Below are 18,392 nucleotides of genomic sequence, written 5' to 3' on the forward strand. Positions count from 1 at the left end.
TTTGGTATAAGGGTTTTGTAAAAAAAAAAAAAAAAAAAAAAAAAAAAAAAAAAAACAGGATGTTTCATTTATTGATCCCTAGAGGTCAACAGTACTGACAACTAATTCAAAGGTTGAGAGTTCAAATCCCCTGACCTTGATGGACTTTAACATGACATAAAGCAATGCAATATTAAACTGTTGACATAGGTATAGACTATAAAGTCTATAGACACTTACACTATATTTTGTAGGTATATTCTTTTTTAACTAAAATTAAAATTTCTTGACAAATTCAACTGGAACACCCTGTATTGCTTCGTTTTATCCCTACACTATACATGTAACCCGGATATCACCGAATAAATCACCAGGAAAAAAAATCCCCAATAAAACAAAAGTACATTAGCATATTAAATTGGCTCAATTCAGCGGAAAACGGAATAAAAAAATATTGGCTACCAAAATAATTATATAGGTTGAAGGAAAAAGAATAATAGAAAGTAAAAAAAAAAAATCGAACTCTGAAAATTTGGAAACAAATTTATACATTTTCACAGGGTCCTATGGTCCTAGCCTAGAAGCAACGACAACAGATATACTGTAGAGGTGTAGAGTTCAGGTTTCAGGAACAGAGGATATTGAAACAAATGAATTTTCAAATGAAATGGTGTAAACATTTTCCTGATCCTGAAACTTTGTTGATCACTTTCAGGAATTAGTCCAAAATATGGAAATCCCCGCAAAAAGGCGGGATATAAAAGCCTGAACTGTCATTTGCTACAACAACCTAATCTGACAAGGGACTGCCTATAAATGCTTCCAGCAATTGGACCCTGGTTGTATCTACATAACAAATACACCGCGTACTCTACCACCTAACCTCGTCATCTACATTAGCCTGGGGAATTCAAATTCAATTGGTGCACCAGAAGCAACCTTTAAAAAAGTTATTAATTTTCCACTGGTTACAATTTTATCAAGGTTTGCCCCTTCTCCCTTTCTTTCTCTATTTACTTTTTCTCGAATGTCCCGTAGGAATTTTTGTAACTTTGTTTTTTCTCTCTCCTTTACTTATATTATTTTTCTTTCCTCCTTTATTCATATTCTTCTTCCTCTTTCGATTCTTCTTTCCTCTTCGTTGGTGTAACAAATCATTCAGATAGATACTTCAGTTGAGTTTATCTTAACTTCTCTCTCTCTTCTTCGAGCCTTGTTAGAACTTTTTTGCTTTCTCAATTTTAGTTTAAAACCCTCTTATAGGCTATAAGTTATAGCATACCTATAGCCCTGTTTTAATATGCCCACTTGCTCACCACATAAAAGACTTGTGTATGTAGATATTTTAGATAGATTGATGCTAATAAAAATAATAATAATAATAATAATACAACTAATTCAAAGGTTGAGAGTTCAAATCCCCTGACCTTGATGGACTTTAAAATGACATAAAACAATGCAATATTAAACTGTTGAGACAAAGGGACTAGGTAGGTGTAGAGTATAGTTTGTAGGTATATTCTTTTTTAACTAAAATTAAAATTTCTTGACAAATTCAACTGGAACACCCTGTATTGCTTCGTTTTATCCCTACACTAACCCGGATATCACCCAATAAATCACCAGAAAAAAAAATCCCCAATAAAACAAAAGTACATTAGCATATTAAATTGGCTCAATTCAGGAGAAAACGGAATAAAAAAATATTGGCTACCAAAATAATTATATAGGTTGAAGGAAAAAGAATAATAGAAAGTAAAAAAAGAAAATCAAACTCTGAAAATTTGGAAACAAATTGATACATTTCCACAGGGTCCTATGGTCCTAGCCTAGAACCAACGACAACAGATATACTGTAGAGGTGTAGAGTTTAGGTTTCAGGAACAGAGGATATTGAAACAAATGAATTTTCAAATGAAATGGTGTAAACATTTTCCTGATCCTAAAACTTTGTTGATCAGTTTCAGGAATGGGTCGAAAATGTGGAAATCCGCGCAAAAAGCCGGGGTATAATAGCCTTAACTGATATTTGCTACAGAAACCTACAGAAATGGACCCTGGTTATATCTACATAACAAATACACCGCGTACTCTACCACCCAACCTCGTTGTCTACATTAGCCTGGGGAATTCAAATTCAATTGGTGCTCCAGAAGCAACCTTTAAAAAAGTTATTAATTTTCCACTGGTTACAATTTTATCAAGGTTTCCCTCTTCTCCCTTTCTTTCTCGATTTACTTTTTCTCGAATGTCCCGTAGGATTTTTGTAACCTTGTATTTCCTCTCTCCTTTCCTTATATTATTTTTCTTTCCTCCTTTAATCATATTCTTCTTCCTCTTTCGATTCTTCTTTCCTCTTCGTTGGTGTAACAAATCATTCAGATAGATACTTCAGTTGAGTTTATCTAAACTTCTCTCTCTCTTCTTCGGGCCTTGTTAGAAACTTTTTTGCTTTCTCGATTTTAGTTTAAAACCCTCCTATAGGCTAGAAGTTATAGCATACCTATAGCCCTGTTTTAATATGCCCACTTGCTCACCTCATAAAAGACTTGTGTATGTAGATATTTTAGATAGATTGATGCTAATAAAAAAAAATAATAATAATAGTAGTAGTAAAAATAAATAAAAATCTCCATGTACCTAGCTACTTATCCGGATATTTCAACGGTAAAAAAAGTTCAAATTTAAATATTAAAACCTATCAAAATTCGAAATTTAATCAATTATTCAACTACACATTTCTCGTATCTCGTATAGTCATCAATGAATCATCATTGGATCATTGGCAACAGATGTTTAATTGGCTAATTTACTAACATTTTTTTTACAACATATTAATAAATTAATATCGTTTGCGCCGGGTTACTATAACAAATTAAATGTTTATTATTACCGGCTTTCTTTAATTTAATCTTTCTTTAATTCTTCCATTTCTTTGGTTGTTTGGGTCCACAATACCAACAACCAACAGCGAAAATGTTGAAAACAAATGATGAAACTTTGGGGGCGCGACTGAAAATGTTAAGCAATAACACGATATTTCAGCAAAGGATTTAAAAGGTCAAGGGCATGATAAAACTAATGGAAAAAGTAATTGAGGTGCATCCACAAAAGTATCCGTTCTAGGCAAGAGGACAATAGCGATCGATGGGTAATTCTAAATCTTCTTTTATATAAGTTCCTAGGTTTTTTCTGACCTTTTAGAGAGAAAAAGTACATAATAGGCAATTTTGTTTAGATCTATTATATTATGAGTTTATGACCCAATAAAATACATATGTATCTAATTAATTGAACTTGAGTAAAAAAAAAAGAAAAAAGGTTTCTTACTTTCTTGTTATCTGGTTGTATAGGTACCCTTCTTGAAGAGGAGTAGGCAATTACCACTACGACCTTTATTTATTCTTGGATCAGTGGAAAAATAATATAACAAATTTATTGGATTTTAAGCTTTTTTTTCGTACCTATTAAGTATCCGTTCTAGGCAAGAGGACAATAGCGATCGATGGGTAATTCTAAATCTTCTTTTATATAAGTTCCTAGGTTTTTTCTGACCTTTTAGAGAGAAAAAGTACATAATAGGCAATTTTGTTTAGATCTATTATATTATGAGTTTATGACCCAATAAAATACATATGTATCTAATTAATTGAACTTGAGTAAAAAAAAAAAGAAAAAAGGTTTCTTACTTTCTTGTTATCTGGTTGTATAGGTACCCTTCTTGAAGAGGAGTAGGCAATTACCACTACGACCTTTATTTATTCTTGGATCAGTGGAAAAATAATATAACAAATTTATTGGATTTTAAGCTTTTTTTTCGTACCTATTCATTATTTTTTTTTTTTTTTTTTTTTTTTTTCTTTTTTTTTTTTTTAAAGGGCATGTGAGCTAATAGTACATTGAGCATGAAAAACTCAACTCTCAAAATTCACAGTTGCTAAGTACATTTACAAGTATAGGAAAAATCATACCATTTTATTGTGTATGACTTATGAAAAACTTCGATAGCTTAAAACCCCTTACATACTCTTTTTAAGAGAACATCATTTACAGAAATAGGAGGTACTTAATAATGAGGTAAGAGCTTTCAAGCTATAATGGCTGTCACAGTTTATCCTTGAACTGCAATATTTTCCATTTTTCCATACAAAAAAGGAATATTTATTTAGAAAAAAGCAAAAAGCAATAGTATACCAGACTAATAACCTGTTTGGATTGCCAACTGAAGCAGAAACAACAAAGTAATAAAAAAGTACACAAGTACACCATTTTGTACTCGCAAAATTTGAAACTTGAACATTTTTTACCGCTTCGGGGTACGCAGGGAAAATTAAATCTAGTCCGCTCACCCAACTGAGTGGGAGCGAATAACAGAGAGAGAAAGGGAAGCTGTCACAGTTTATCCTTGAACTGCAATATTTTCCATTTTTCCATACAAAATAGAAATATTTATTTAGAAAAAAGCAAAAAGCAATACTATACCAGACTGATAACCTGTTTGGATTGCCAACTGAAGCAGAAATAACAAAGTAATAAAAAAGTACACAAGTACACCATTTTGTACTCGCAAAATTTGAAACTTGAACATTTTTTTTACCGCTTCGGGGTACGCAGGGAAAATTAAATCTAGTCCGCTCACCCAACTGAGTGGGAGCGAATAACAGAGAGAGAAAGGGAGGGAAAAGGAAATACAAGAGAGGCGAAGAAAGATAGAGGGCGAGAGTCGATAAAGAAGAGGAGAGGGAGGGAGGGGAGAGAAAAGGACAAAATTTGCACCACCACTTTCGTGTTCCTGATAAAAAGACCTTTAATTTGATATATAGGTCGACCAGGTTTGGATAAGTCCTTCTATGGGGACAGACAGAGACCGAAGCGAATACAACAGTCCGTCCCTATACCTTTTATTATTACTATCGTAATAGTAATAATAAAGGAAGGACGGGCTAAAAACCTGGTGCGTGCAGCATGTTGAATTGAAAAGAGAAATGTAAACATTCTGCAAGAGAGAAAAAAATGAAAATGGAGAGAATAAAAAAGCAAAAAAAAAAAAAAAAAAAAAAAAAAAAAAAAAAAAAAAAAAAAAAAAAAAAAAAAAAAAAAAAAAAAAAAAAAATATCGTAATAATAAAGGAAGGACGGGCTAAAAACCTGGTGCGTGCAGCATGTTGAATTGAAAAGAGAAATGTAAACATTCTGCAAGAGAGAAAAGGGCGAGAGTCGATAAAGAAGAGAGAGGAGAGGGAGGGAGGGGAGAGAAAAGGACAAATTTGTACCACCACTTTCGTGTTCCTGATAAAAAGACCTTTAATTTGATATATAGGTCGACCAGGTTTGGATAAGTCCTTCTATGGATTAAAATATTAAAATTATTACCTATTAAAGTTCGAAATTTAATCAATTATTCAACTACACATTTCTCGTATCTCGTATAGTCATCAATGAATCATCATTGGCAACAGATGTTTAATTGGCTAATTTACTAACATTTTTTTTTTTTTTTTTTTTTTTTTTTTAATCGTTTGCGCCGGGTTCCAAACAATGTTTTATTTTGTTCTCCTAACAAGGATGAGATTCCTCGTAGGTTGAGATTCCATCAGTAATTTTATCTTTTCGTTGGTAGGAATGTTGAAAACGCCGCCAGCTGCTTTGTACCTTGTAAATGCCAGGCTGTGTCTGAAAAGTTTACCTCCACCCCAGCCTAAACTCTTACTAACTGTTGTTTCCTTGTGCCAGATACTGATAGTTGGATTTCGTTGTAGGTTTCGAAAACCTTTCATATTTGGCTTGGGGGGTAGCACGTCTCCCTTGTAAGCGCTAGGTCGCGGAGTGGAATCTCGCCCGGGGCGGAGTTTATCCTTAATCCTGTCTCTCAAGGGCAATAGTCCCAGAAGTGAACAGATTTATAACCGAAGGAACTGTGGTTCGAATACCAACATGTACCTGCAATGAAACAACTGCTGCTACATTAGACTCATGTAGATTCGTAGAAGCTCAACTCGTCCCTTGGGGCTGACCAGCCCCTACACCTAAGCCTCAGTTTGGGCTTTTTGTGTGTGGGGTTAAGCATATTAGACTCATGTGGTCTGTGCCGTATCGCTTGTCCATATTGCCCATTGTTATTCGTTACCTATTCTACGAGTATTGTAATATTCGGCCCTGATGCGTGTTACCAATCGTCAGGGAGGTGGTCACTAATCCTACCTCGTCCTCTTTCACGTGTTGTACCTCATAGTTCTTCACGCATCATACTCGATGCTCATTGGTTCCTGTGGAGGTACTACCGGGAAATCAGTTTTCTCTGGTCAGTGCCCAGACAACAACACAGGTCAGGTTTGAAGGTCATCGATCGTTCTGGTCTTCTGATTTAGGCACTCTCACCATTTCATATTAGTTATCATCTCCTATACTCTATTTATTAAATACGTCTAATGTTACCATGGGTTTTAGATATAAGTATTTCATATTTAAGACTTTCCATCATTACTTTACCCTCTTCCTCATATTAATATCGAATATACTTAAACATCTCATGTTGCCTTGGGTTTTAGTATGGTGCTTTATTTAGACTCTCGAATTAGGACAAGTAGTACTTTTATTTTAACAGTTTAATATTGCACCACTCTATTAACTTTTGAAACAATATGAGCATAGCAAGGTATATAAGTTTGAAATTTAATAAAGATAATTACGAGTACTTAGGTATATCTACATACGTAAAAAATATTTGGAAGCTTCGAGATGTGGGTGTGGAGAAGGCTGGAAGAAATCAAGTGGTCAGAAAGAGTCAGGAATGAATAAGTGCTGAGAAGAGTTGATGAGAAAAGAGAAATACTGAGAACCATGTAGTGAACAGGAAAAGAAGTTGGCCGGGTCACATCCTGAGAAGAAATTGTCTACAGAGAAGAATCATGGAAGGAGAGCTGAGAGGAAAGAGATCAATAGGAAGAAAGAGGTTTGGAATGCTGAGAGTTGTGCTGAATGGAAGAACGTTTGAACACTTTGGACAAATGAAGGAGGACGCCCAAGATCGAGAAAAGTGGAGAACGTCGTGTTGAAACCTGTCCTAGGACAGATCTACATCTACATACGTACTCATTTCATAATTTTCTCTACTATAGCCTATAGCCCAGTAATGTACCTATGTAATTAGTGTAAGCTTTACGTACTAAGGGGTACTGGGCTATACAGAAAATTGGCCATAACGCTAAACAAAGGTCTGGATGTTTGTTTGTTTTAGGCATGTTAATGATTCCTGGCTTATCTTCAAAGTATGATGATCTACTGTCAGTAATGTACCTATGTAATTAGTGTAAGCTTTACGTACTAAGGGGTACTGGGCTATACAGAAAATTGGCCATAACTCTCATAACGCTAAACAAAGGTCTGGATGTTTGTTTTAGGCATGTTAATGATTCCTGGCTTATCTTCAAAGTATGATGATCTACTGTTTATTTACATGTTTACTCTGGGTTCTAATTAGGCACAGGTGAATCTTTGATTTTACGACTACAAAGACCTCCTGCTGAAATCTGCTGATTTGCTGAATGCCTCGAGGTCCTTGAATATTGAGGTAAGTAAAAGTAGCTATACACAATCAATATACTGAACCTCCAAAAAATACCACTTCGTGGCATAAAAAAGACCCCGCCAAGTCGTTCCTCCCAAAATCAATCAAGTGCCCACAAAAAAAACAAAACTCCATCCCACCCCAAAAAAGATTAGAAATTCAATTTTGTACCCCGCCTTTTATTCACGTCATAGTACCTACCTTTCTTTCCCCTCATCGCACTCCTATTTCCTCTAATATTACTTCTGCTTCACTGCATTGGCGGCGTGCCACCTACCTTTCTTTCCCCTCATTGCACTCCTCTTTCCTCTAATCTCACTTCTGCTTCACTGCATTGGCGGCGTGCAATGCTTTAAAATTAAATTGATGGCACGCCGGAGGAAGAGAGGGACGGAGAGAGAGGATGGAGGAAGAGGAAGATTAGGAGAGAGTGTGTAAAGAGAGGTGGAGATAGAAAGAAAAAAGGATAGGGAGAGAAAGAGAGGAAGGTATAAAGAGAGGCAAGATAGAAATAAAAAAAAGGAGGGAGTGAAAGAAAGGGATAGAGAGAGTGAGGGATTAGATAAGAAGGAATGGGGATAAAGGGAGGGAGAGAGAAGGAGAGCGAAAGAGGGGTGGCAGTGAGGGTAAGATAGGAGAGTGAAAGAAAGGGAGAGACAAGAAAAGATCTAGAAAAGGCTAAGAGAAATATTCCTTCGCCTCCACCTCCATTTTCACTTTCGTCTCCACCTTAACTTTTGCCTTCACCTCCATCTCCACTTTCGCCTCCACCCCTACTTTTGCCTCAACCTCCATTTTCGCCTCCCCCTCCATTTTCACCTCCACCTTTACTTTCACGTCCACCTCCAATTTGCCTCCACCTCTCTTTTCACCTCCACTTTCATCTCCACTTTCACCTCCACCTCCATTTTCGTCTCCACTTTCACTTCCACCTCCACTTTTGCCTTCACTTTTACCTCCATCTCCACTTTCACCTCCACCTCCATTTTCGTCTCCACTTTCACTTCCACCTCCACTTTTGCCTTCACTTTTACCTCCATCTCCACTTTCACCTCCACCTCCATTTTCACCTCCACCTCCACTTCCAATAGGTTAGAATAGGTTAATTCAGGTTAGGTTAAGTTAGGTTAGATTAGGTTGGGTTGGGTTGGGTTAGGTTAAGTTAGGTTGGGTTGGGTTAAGTTAGGTTAGATTAGGTTGGGTTGGGTTAGGTTAGGTTAGGTTGGGTTGGTTTAGGTTAGGTTAGGTTGGGTTGGGTTAAGTTAGGTTGGGTTGGGTTAAGTTAGGTTGGGTTGAGTTAAGTTAGGTTGGGTTAAGTTAGGTTGGGTTGGGTTAAGTTAGGTTGGGTTGGGTTAAGTTAGGTTGGGTTAGGTTAGATGTGCCCAATGTCCTCCTAGTTCAATATGTTCAATCGAGTGACTGGGTTCCGGCACCCTAGTTTTTTTTTTCTCAATATACCTACAACTGAATCTGTTCCAATGCGCCGGCCAGGATGAATGCCGGCCAAAAAAATATACTTCCATCTGTCTGTTGAACAAAGGCGAAACATTTTTTCAAAAGGAAGTCAAGGAAGACATCGATCGATCTTACTTAACTTCGATAAAGGCCGGAAGGAGAGGGAGAGAGGTGGGAGGAAGAAAGAACGAGAAACTTGAGAAAGAGAGAGGAAGCGGGAGAGGAAAGAGAGGAAGAAGTAGAGGGAGAAGGACAGAGAGGAGAGTGAGGAGAGAAAAAAAAGCAGAAAGGGAAGAAACAAAGAGAGTGAGGGAGGAGAGAGAGGGAAAAGGTGAGAGCAAAAAAAGGGTAATTTTCACAAGTGTAGAGTACATGGTCAGTGCTTGTATAGGTAAACAAACAAAAAATATGTTGAAAATGGAAAATAGTAAAACAAACATATGAGAAAAAGGTTAATTTTGAAAGGCAGATTACAATAGATGTTGGAGAGCTAATAATACATTGAGCATGAAAAACTCAACTCTCAAAATTCACAGTTGCTAAGTACATTTACGAGTATAGGAAAAATCATACCATTTTATTGTGTATGACTTATGAAAAACTTCGATAGCTTAAAACCCCTTACATACTCTTTTTAAGAGAACATCATTTACAGAAATAGGAGGTACTTAATAATGAGGTAAGAGCTTTCAAGCTATAATGGCTGTCACAGTTTATCCTTGAACTGCAATATTTTCCATTTTTCCATACAAAAAAGAAATATTTATTTAGATTATTTAGAAAAAAGCAAAAAGCAATACTATACCAGACTAATAACCTGTTTGGATTGCCAACTGAAGCAGAAACAACAAAGTAATAAAAAAGTACACAAGTACACCATTTTGTACTCGCAAAATTTGAAACTTGAACATTTTTTACCGCTTCGGGGTACGCAGGGAAAATTAAATCTAGTCCGCTCACCCAACTGAGTGGGAGCGAATAACAGAGAGAGAAAGGGAGGGAAAAGGAAATACAAGAGAGGCGAAGAAAGATAGAGGGCGAGAGTCGATAAAGAAGAGGAGAGGGAGGGAGGGGAGAGAAAAGGACAAAATATGCACACCACTTTCGTAGTATCTTTATTATAAAGAGTTTATAATTGATTGGATATATAAGGCGCTACACAGGTTCAATGGATAAGTTTATTCTTATGAGGAACAGTATGACAGACATTGCGAATGCGAACATTCAACAAGTACGTACCTATATCTTTATATTGACAGTTAATTAATAATGTTACTAAGTAACAAGGAATGGTAATCGTATGCTAAAAAACCTGGTGCGTGCAGCATGTTGAATATAAAAAGAAATGTAAAAATTCTGCAAGAGAGAAAAAAAGAAAAAGGAGAGAAAAAAAAAACAAAAAAAAAAAAAAAAACAACAACAACAAAACAGAAATAAAAACAAAACAAAAACAAAGAATGCAAAGTAAACAACGCGCAAAACAAAAGCGAGAATTTGCAACTTACCAGTTGGGGGTTGAAAGTAGGGGTTTTGAGTTGGAAATTCCTGTGTGTGTTTAAGGAATTTGCTAGATTGTGGTATAATGGAGGTTTTTGTGAATCCCCTCAGTTAATTTGTGGTATCTACTGTTACATTAATAATTGACCAGTCAGCATTCAGACCTGAAAACAAAAGAGAATGCATAAAATTAGATTTTCTCACATTTGATTCATTCCCAACTACAATAAAATTCAAAAGTTCACAAAACGTCAAAACATAATATTTGTTAACGCCTTTTACATTTACATTTACAAACGCCATTTACAAACGCCAACGCGTTTTTACAACGCATGAGTAACCGGGTCGATAGTTCAATGTTGAAATGGACAACAATTTGAGTCATGTGGACCACCCGGGGAATCGACCTTTTCAAGACAAATTCAAGTTTTCCTAACAAACGAACCATACAAGCGAACTATAAAACTGATCCCTTTATCAACTCCATCTCCTCTAAAAACGTACAAACCCAGCTCTCTGTTAATCTGTTGTTAGGAAGGCGATACCCTCAACTTCACAACAATAGGTTAATTCAGGTTAGGTTAAGTTAGGTTAGATTAGGTTGGGTTGGGTTGGGTTAGGTTAAGTTAGGTTAGATTGGGTTAAGTTAGGTTGGGTTGGGTTAAGTTAGGTTGGGTTGGGTTGGGTTAAGTTAGGTTGGGTTGGGTTAAGTTAGGTTGGGTTGGGTTAAGTTAGGATGGGTTGGGTTAGGTTAGGTTAGGTTGGGTTGGGTTAAGTTGGGTTGGGTTAAGTTAGGTTAGGTTGGGTTGGGTTGGGTTAGGTTAGGTTAGGTTGGGTTGGGTTAAGTTAGGTTGGGTTGGGTTGAGTTAGGTTGGGTTGGGTTAAGTTAGGTTGGGTTGGGTTAAGTTAGGTTGGGTTGGGTTAGGTTAGGTTAGGTTGGGTTGGGTTAAGTTGGGTTGGGTTAAGTTGGGTTGGGTTAAGTTAGGTTGGGTTGGGTTAAGTTAGGTTGGGTTGGGTTAAGTTAGGTTGGGTTGGGTTAAGTTAGGTTGGATTGGGTTAAGTTAGGTTGGGTTGGGTTAGGGTTAGGTTGGGTTGGGTTGGGTTGGGTTAAGTTAGGTTGGGTTGGGTTGGGTTGGGTTAGGTTGGGTTGGGTTGGGTTAGGTTAAGTTAGGTTGGGTTGGGTTGGGTTAGGTTGGGTTGGGTTGGGTTGGGTTGGGTTAAGTAAGGTTGGGTTAAGTTAGGTTGGGTTAAGTTAGGTTGGGTTGGGTTAAGTTAGGTTGGGTTGGGTTAAGTTAGGTTGGGTTGGATTGGGTTAAGTTAGGTTGGGTTGGGTTAAGTTAGGTTGGGTTAAGTTAGGTTGGGTTGGGTTAAGTTAGGTTGGGTTGGGTTAGGTTAGCAAACAATGTTTTATTTTGTTCTCCTAACAAGGATGAGATTTCTCGCAGGTTGAGATTCCATCAGTAATTTTATCTTTTCGTTGGTAGGAATGTTGAAAACGCCGCCAGCTGCTTAGTACCTTGCTACGTTGTAAATTCCAGGCTGTGTCAGAAAAGTTTACCTCCACCCCAGCCTAAACTCTTACTAACTCTGTTGTTTCCTTGTGCCAGATACTGATAGTTGGATTTCATTGTAGGTTTCGAAAACCTTTCATATTTGGCTTGGGGGTAGCGCGTCTGCCTTGTAAGCGCTAGGTGGCGGGTTCGATTCCCGCCCGGGGTGGAGTTTATCCTTAATCCTGTCTCTCAAGGGCAATAGTCCCAGAAGTCAACGGATTTATAACCGAAGGAACTGTGGTTCGAATACCAACATGTACCTGCAATGAAACAACTGCTGCTATATTAGACTCATGTAGATTCGTAGAAGCTCAACCCGTCCCTTGGGGCTGACCAGCCCCTACACCTAAGCCTCAGTTTGGGCTTTTTGTGTGTGGGGTTAAGCATATTAGACTCATGTGGTCTGTGCCGTATAACTCGAGCGATAATTTAGAATTTTTCCCCTAAAAATCACTCTTTTATCAAATTTAAGGCTGAAGGGGCCCTTTGGGGGCCTTGAAAATATGAAAAGGCACACCTACCACTCACGAGAAAAAAAATGAGCCATCAACCATCAAAATCGGTCCAGTGTGTTAGGCTGTAGAGCGGTCAACGTCAAAGAAGAAGCGGAAGCGGCAGCAGCAGCAGCAGCAGCAGCAGAAAATGATGAAAAATTTGACGTTTTTCAAAGTCAAATATCTCCGGCTAAACTTAATTTTGATAACATTTTTTTTCAACTTGGTCTACTTTCATGCCCCAACACACACACGCAATCCGTTTTCTTTCATCATTTGTAGTTGTCTGGATGAAAAATTTGACGTTTTTCAAAGTCAAATATCTCCGGCTAAACTTAACCGATTTTGATGACATTTTTTTTTCAACTTGGTCACTTTCATGCCCCAACACACACACGCAATCCGTTTTCTTCCATCATTTGTAGTTGTCTGTCTACAACTACCTGAAAACGGCTACTTTCCCTGTCGCGTATAATATCTCTAGTAGCGCGGTCAAACTTTCTTGACTTGGCGGGGCGGAGCGCTACCGCGCTCCTTAATCTACTCTTCTCTGGTAAAATTAGCCTTCACCATAAGACCTACGGAAGGTAGGGTTTATTAGTGCTACTATGAGAATCCTAAATTATTACCAAAGCACTGAATAATCAAAAGCACCTTGAAAACAAATAGGTGGGTACTGAATGACCAAAAACCTTGGAAATGGATACCATATCACCGAGAAAAAAATGGTGACAGGGTGCCACAAGTTTAAGGTGGAAAAACTGCATTACTTATTGGGTTACCTCCCCCTGATTTAGGTTGTTGGAATGCTATATTATAGTGTCCAGCTTCCCGATATAGCCTCCTCATTGCCAATGTCCACAATCGTGGACATCTCCTCTGTAGTCATAGAATACCAATCAAATTTTGACAGACGTAGTGAACAATGCCCAATGTCCTCTTAGTTCAATATGTTCAATCGAGTGACTGGGTTCGAGTGACTGCACCCTAGTTTTTTTTTCTCAATATACCTACAACTGAATCTGTTCCAATGCGCCGGCCAGGATGAATGCCGGCAAAAAAAATATACTTGCATCTGTCTGTTGAACAAAGGCGAAACATTTTTTCAAAAGGAAGTCAAGGAAGACATCGATCGATCTTACTTAACTTCGATAAAGGCCATGGAAGCAAATAACCTTGAAGTAAAACCTTTAATGAGAAAAAAAAAAGGAAAAGGCTGCAAAAGTGCACAGAAAAGTTCACAAAGAACAAGAGAAAATACTCAGGCATTGATGGCAAAGTAAAGCAACTAACTAGATACCTACAGCTATAGGAAGCAGCTGAAAGAAGCTTCTAAAGCTATAGGTATGTAGACCTGATATGTAGAGCAGCTGAAAGGTTTGACATGTAAAGAAGCTTTTTTCTTCCATATTATGTGGATTGCAATGTTTGCATGTAAATTGACCATCATAGCAATATTACCTTGTATTCTGTACAGCTAATTCTACTATCTACAATACATATTCAGTATTATTCAGTGGTTCTTCTCTTGAGGTAACTTGTCCATTAATGATTCGGTCACCCCACCATCTTGTCGTAGGAGAAAGAATCTATAAAATTTACGAATTGGCGAAAAGACCCCGCAATGCCCCGCATTAAATTCCACCAAAAAGAAAATAATGATACCAATTCTGTTCTGTTCTCTTTCTGGGATCGCGATCGGGGGTGTAGTGCTTGGAAAAATGTAACGTTATTCTCCCTTAGACGCTTTAACACTTGCGTCTTTCTGGGATCGCGATCGGGGGTGTAGTGCTTGGAAAAATGTAACGTTATTCTCCCTTAGACGCTTTAACACTTGCGTGTCGTTCGCGCCGATCCCTCCCGGGTTATATCTTGGTATAAAGGCCTATCGTTTGGGAACCACTTTATTAGATAATATTGATATTATCTGAGTAAAAAGTTCCTTCTTCCCATATTGTCTGTTTACCTAGTAGCCGCCTCACACCTACTGTTGTTGTTAACCTTTACTTTCGTCTGCTTTCCAGTGGCGGAGTTCTCCATGGAAGCTAGGGAGACAGAGACAGTGCTCTCCCCCCTTTCTGAGGGGTTTTCTTACCCCCGCCCCTTACTTATCATACTTACTAACAGAAAATGCTAATTATTTAACCTGGAGTCTATGCATGTAGGCGTCCACAACGGAAAACCGACCATAGCCCAGTACCGACCCAAGAGAAAAGAAACAATTCATGCTAATGAATAGAAGCGTCCACAACGGAGCCTTGACCATAGCTCCGAGCATAATAGTACTGACTACTGACCTACTGACACTCGCAGAAAATTGAGAAATTGAGCCTAGTATTTTTTTCATTTTTTTCTGCTGTCCTCAAAGATGATCCTGACTCCGTAGCTACCCTCATGCGTTTCTTAAAGAGAAACAACTTCCCGAAAAGACAGTGCTCTCCCCCTTCTTGAGGGGTTTTCTTACCCCCGCCCCTTACTTATCATACTTACTGACAGAAAATGGTAATTATTTAACCTGGAGTCTATGCATGTAGGCGTCCACAACGGAAAACCGACCATATCCCAGTACCGACCCAAGAGAAAAACAATTCATGCTAATGAATAGAAGCGTCCACAACGGAGCCTTGACCATATGTAGCTCCGAGCATAATAGTACTGACCTACTGACAGTTGCAGAAAATTGAGAAATTGAGCCTAGTATTTTTTCATTTTTTTCTGCTGTCCTCAAAGATGATCCTGACTCCGTAGCTACCCTCATGCGTTTCTTAAAGAGAAACAACTTCCCGAAAGAACTGTAGGTCACTTTATTTATTTGCCGCAAATGGCCTTTGTTGCTAAACTGTGTAAAAAATAAAATAAATAAAAAAAATTCTGCTAAAGTCGATGGTTTTGTATAAATAAGCAGGATTCAGAATCCGTTTTGGACACCCTGGTGCGATGGTCTCGGCGACGGTTCATAGAGAAATATTCCTTCGCCTCCACCTCCATTTTCACTTTCGTCTCCACCTTAACTTTTGCCTTCACCTCCATCTCCATGTTGCTAAAATGTGTAAAAAATAAAATAAATAAAAAAAAATCTGCTAAAGTCGATGGTTTTGTATAAATAAGCAGGATTCAGAATCCGTTTTGGACACCCTGGTGCGATGGTCTCGGCGACGGTTCATGGTCAATAGTTGCCGTTGTGAACTTGAGGGTTTTCCTTACCCCCGCCCCTTACTTATTAGAAAGGAGCGCGGTAGCGCTCCGCCCCGCCAAGTCAAGAAAGTTTGACCGCGCTACTAGATATTTACTTACCCGAAATAGTACATGATTTATCAACCTGGATTCCAAGTTTTTAAGACCAAAAGCAAATCAGCAAACTATATTGTAGATATGGGTTTAGATTAGAACTTCCCCTTGTAAAATCTCACGACACGCCCCTGCTTCTTGCTTTCCAGTACAGCTTTCCAAAAGTCTTTGTAGTCTAATAGTGTTTTCTAGTCTTTGTTCCTGTTTAATGTATTGTTTTTATCGTTATTATCCTCCCTTCTCCTTGTATTCTCTTTTTCATTAGTTCATTTACCCAGATTTCTTTGTAAATGTCAGCTAATAACACCTACACGATAAACGATGGAACCAGGAAGGAAAGATTGAATGAGAATACAATATGAGCTGTTCATCACTATAAAAAGACTAGAAAAGAAGAATTTTAGCTGTAAGGTTAAGCATACAAATGCCATGCCCCACGTGATACCCCTTGGCCTTTATTAAACTTATGACAGAACTTGTACTCGAACCACCAACCTCCAGATCCGTCCACCCGTGCTAACCACTAGCACTTCTCGGCCTTCAAAGTGTACTGTACCGGTTCGTGTAAAGATAACAAACCCCAAGAGACGTTAGATCACAAATCTAGCAACAGTAAAAAGCAAACTTCCTTTTTTGCTACAGCAGGCGTGATTACTGAAAGTTGGCCTGACGCAATACCGTTTTTGTGTGAAAACTAAAGAGACATAGTTGTGCTCACGTGACGTGATTGTAGTGTGTTTCTACCTTTAAAGTAACTTGGCCGAGCACACTGATGCCGATGGCGTGAGCTCAGATTCTCAGAACTACGCTAAAAACAACGCCAACGTTTTCACAGCTTCTCAATGCATCCTCTCGTGAAACTTCTACAGCACGAAGATTCAAGAGAAAATCAAACAAGACACTATAGGAGCTCGGGAGAGATGAAGTTGAAAACAAATAATGAACAAATAAGTAGAAAATACACACCCAACACAGTATAGTATGCTAAAGGTACACGTTAAGTGCAAGTTCATGATATACGGGGTGACCCGTATTAAATGAAATTTAAGAATGGCGAGACTGACAGAACGATAGGACACATGCTGTAAAGGCACCCCAGAATGGACCTGTGACATTTTTTTTAAGTTCTGAGGCCAGCCATTAACCACTCACGCTCTGACTGTCTGACAGACCACGGTCTGTCTGTCTCGGTCTGTCTGTGTCAGGCGGAAAAAGCTTCAGACCGCGGTCTCAGATAGTCTGACAAACCTAAATAGGTCTCATGATTTGTCCACCACACACGTTTCGACTGTCTGAGCGTGAGTGGCAGAATAGCTTCAGACCGAGGTCTCTCAGACGGTCTTACAGACCTGGGTCTCAAGATTTTTCAGCCACACACGTTCAGACTGTCTGTCAGAAGCCAGAAGCTCTGAGCGACGTCAGTGGCGGACATTAAAATGTATGGTTTTTATGTGGTACAGTTGCAGGTGGATTCATCACAACGAAATCAAACCGAAACAGGGAGGTTATCACTATGTTCTTACTCGACAAATATTCATACAGCCACCCTGTATAAACGTTACATGAACATTATGACTGTTCACTAAGATTAATAAGAAAGGTGAATCAACTTGATCTTTAGCGTTCTTGCGTTATGAATATGATTCTCTTGAGAGTCTCAGTACATTGTGGCACTTTATCCAAAGAGGAAAGAAAACCTGAAAGTTATCCAAAGAGAACAAAAGTTTCCTAAAGCAGTTTGTAAGTTTGAGTGCTAAGAACTTTGCCAAAATTACCTCAGCCTTTGCTAGGTTAGACTAATTTCAAGAGAAAGTATAAACAAGCTCTCACGAGACAATTCAGAATTACTCTCACGAGGCCGAGTGCACCCCGAAATCCTTACAAACAAAAGCGTTTCAATTTCTAAATTATAAAATAAAGGTCCTTTTTCCGCCCCAATACTTTTCCCCCGTATTTTGTTTCAGGTTTCAATTTTCCATGAAATACACATATTTATTAATCAACCAATATTTACAACGTACAAATCTATCAATAAAATACAAAACGAAAGCTTATGACATCATCGCTTCAATCGATTCATTCCGAAACACAATGCTGATGACGATGAAACCACAATAAACGTTTCTGTTAATGAGAGAATGAGTAAATAATAATGGGAGGATGAGTGCTTTGGTTAATGAGAGAAGTGTTTTAATCATTGGAATACCATCAGACTCCAGGATAGGGGTCTGTCTCCCACAGAGACGTAACTTATTTGAATATCGAGTCCGTTATGTTTGTATCTAAGGTCTTCAGTGAAGTCATCAGTGCTGAGACTCTATTCTTGTGATGGGAGCATTTTGTGTGAGGAATTAAACGCCAGAAATCCACATCAGTGTGTCGAGTTATCTTTGAGTACCTATCTCTATCAATACGGATCTTCACAAAGTTATCGAGTCAAAAACCTTTGGAGACCTTTGGCTTGTTTCATGAAGGACTCTGTACTCTTTACTTTTGAATCCAAGGGCAGAAAAAACGTAGTACCGTTTGTCAATATTTTCTGGCTGTGGCTTGGGAGAGT

At 38.2% G+C, this 18,392-nt stretch overlaps 1 protein-coding gene across 1 annotated transcript in view; it reads right to left on the reverse strand.

The window, feature by feature from the left end:
* The window catches only part of LOC103511017, a 54,641-nt gene extending 38,519 nt beyond the window's left edge, over positions 1–16,122 (reverse strand). Inside the window, exons 1-2 of the mRNA XM_026824896.1 lie at positions 15,839–16,122; positions 10,506–10,661 (exon numbers count right to left, since the gene is read on the reverse strand). The gene's annotated coding sequence lies outside the window, so the exon portion shown is untranslated. The remainder of the gene's footprint in view (positions 1–10,505; positions 10,662–15,838) is intronic.
* Positions 16,123–18,392: the final 2,270 nt, after the last annotated feature.

Source organism: Diaphorina citri, unplaced genomic scaffold (assembly GCF_000475195.1).
Source record: "Diaphorina citri unplaced genomic scaffold, Diaci psyllid genome assembly version 1.1 scaffold664, whole genome shotgun sequence".
NCBI lineage: Eukaryota > Metazoa > Arthropoda > Insecta > Hemiptera > Psyllidae > Diaphorina > Diaphorina citri.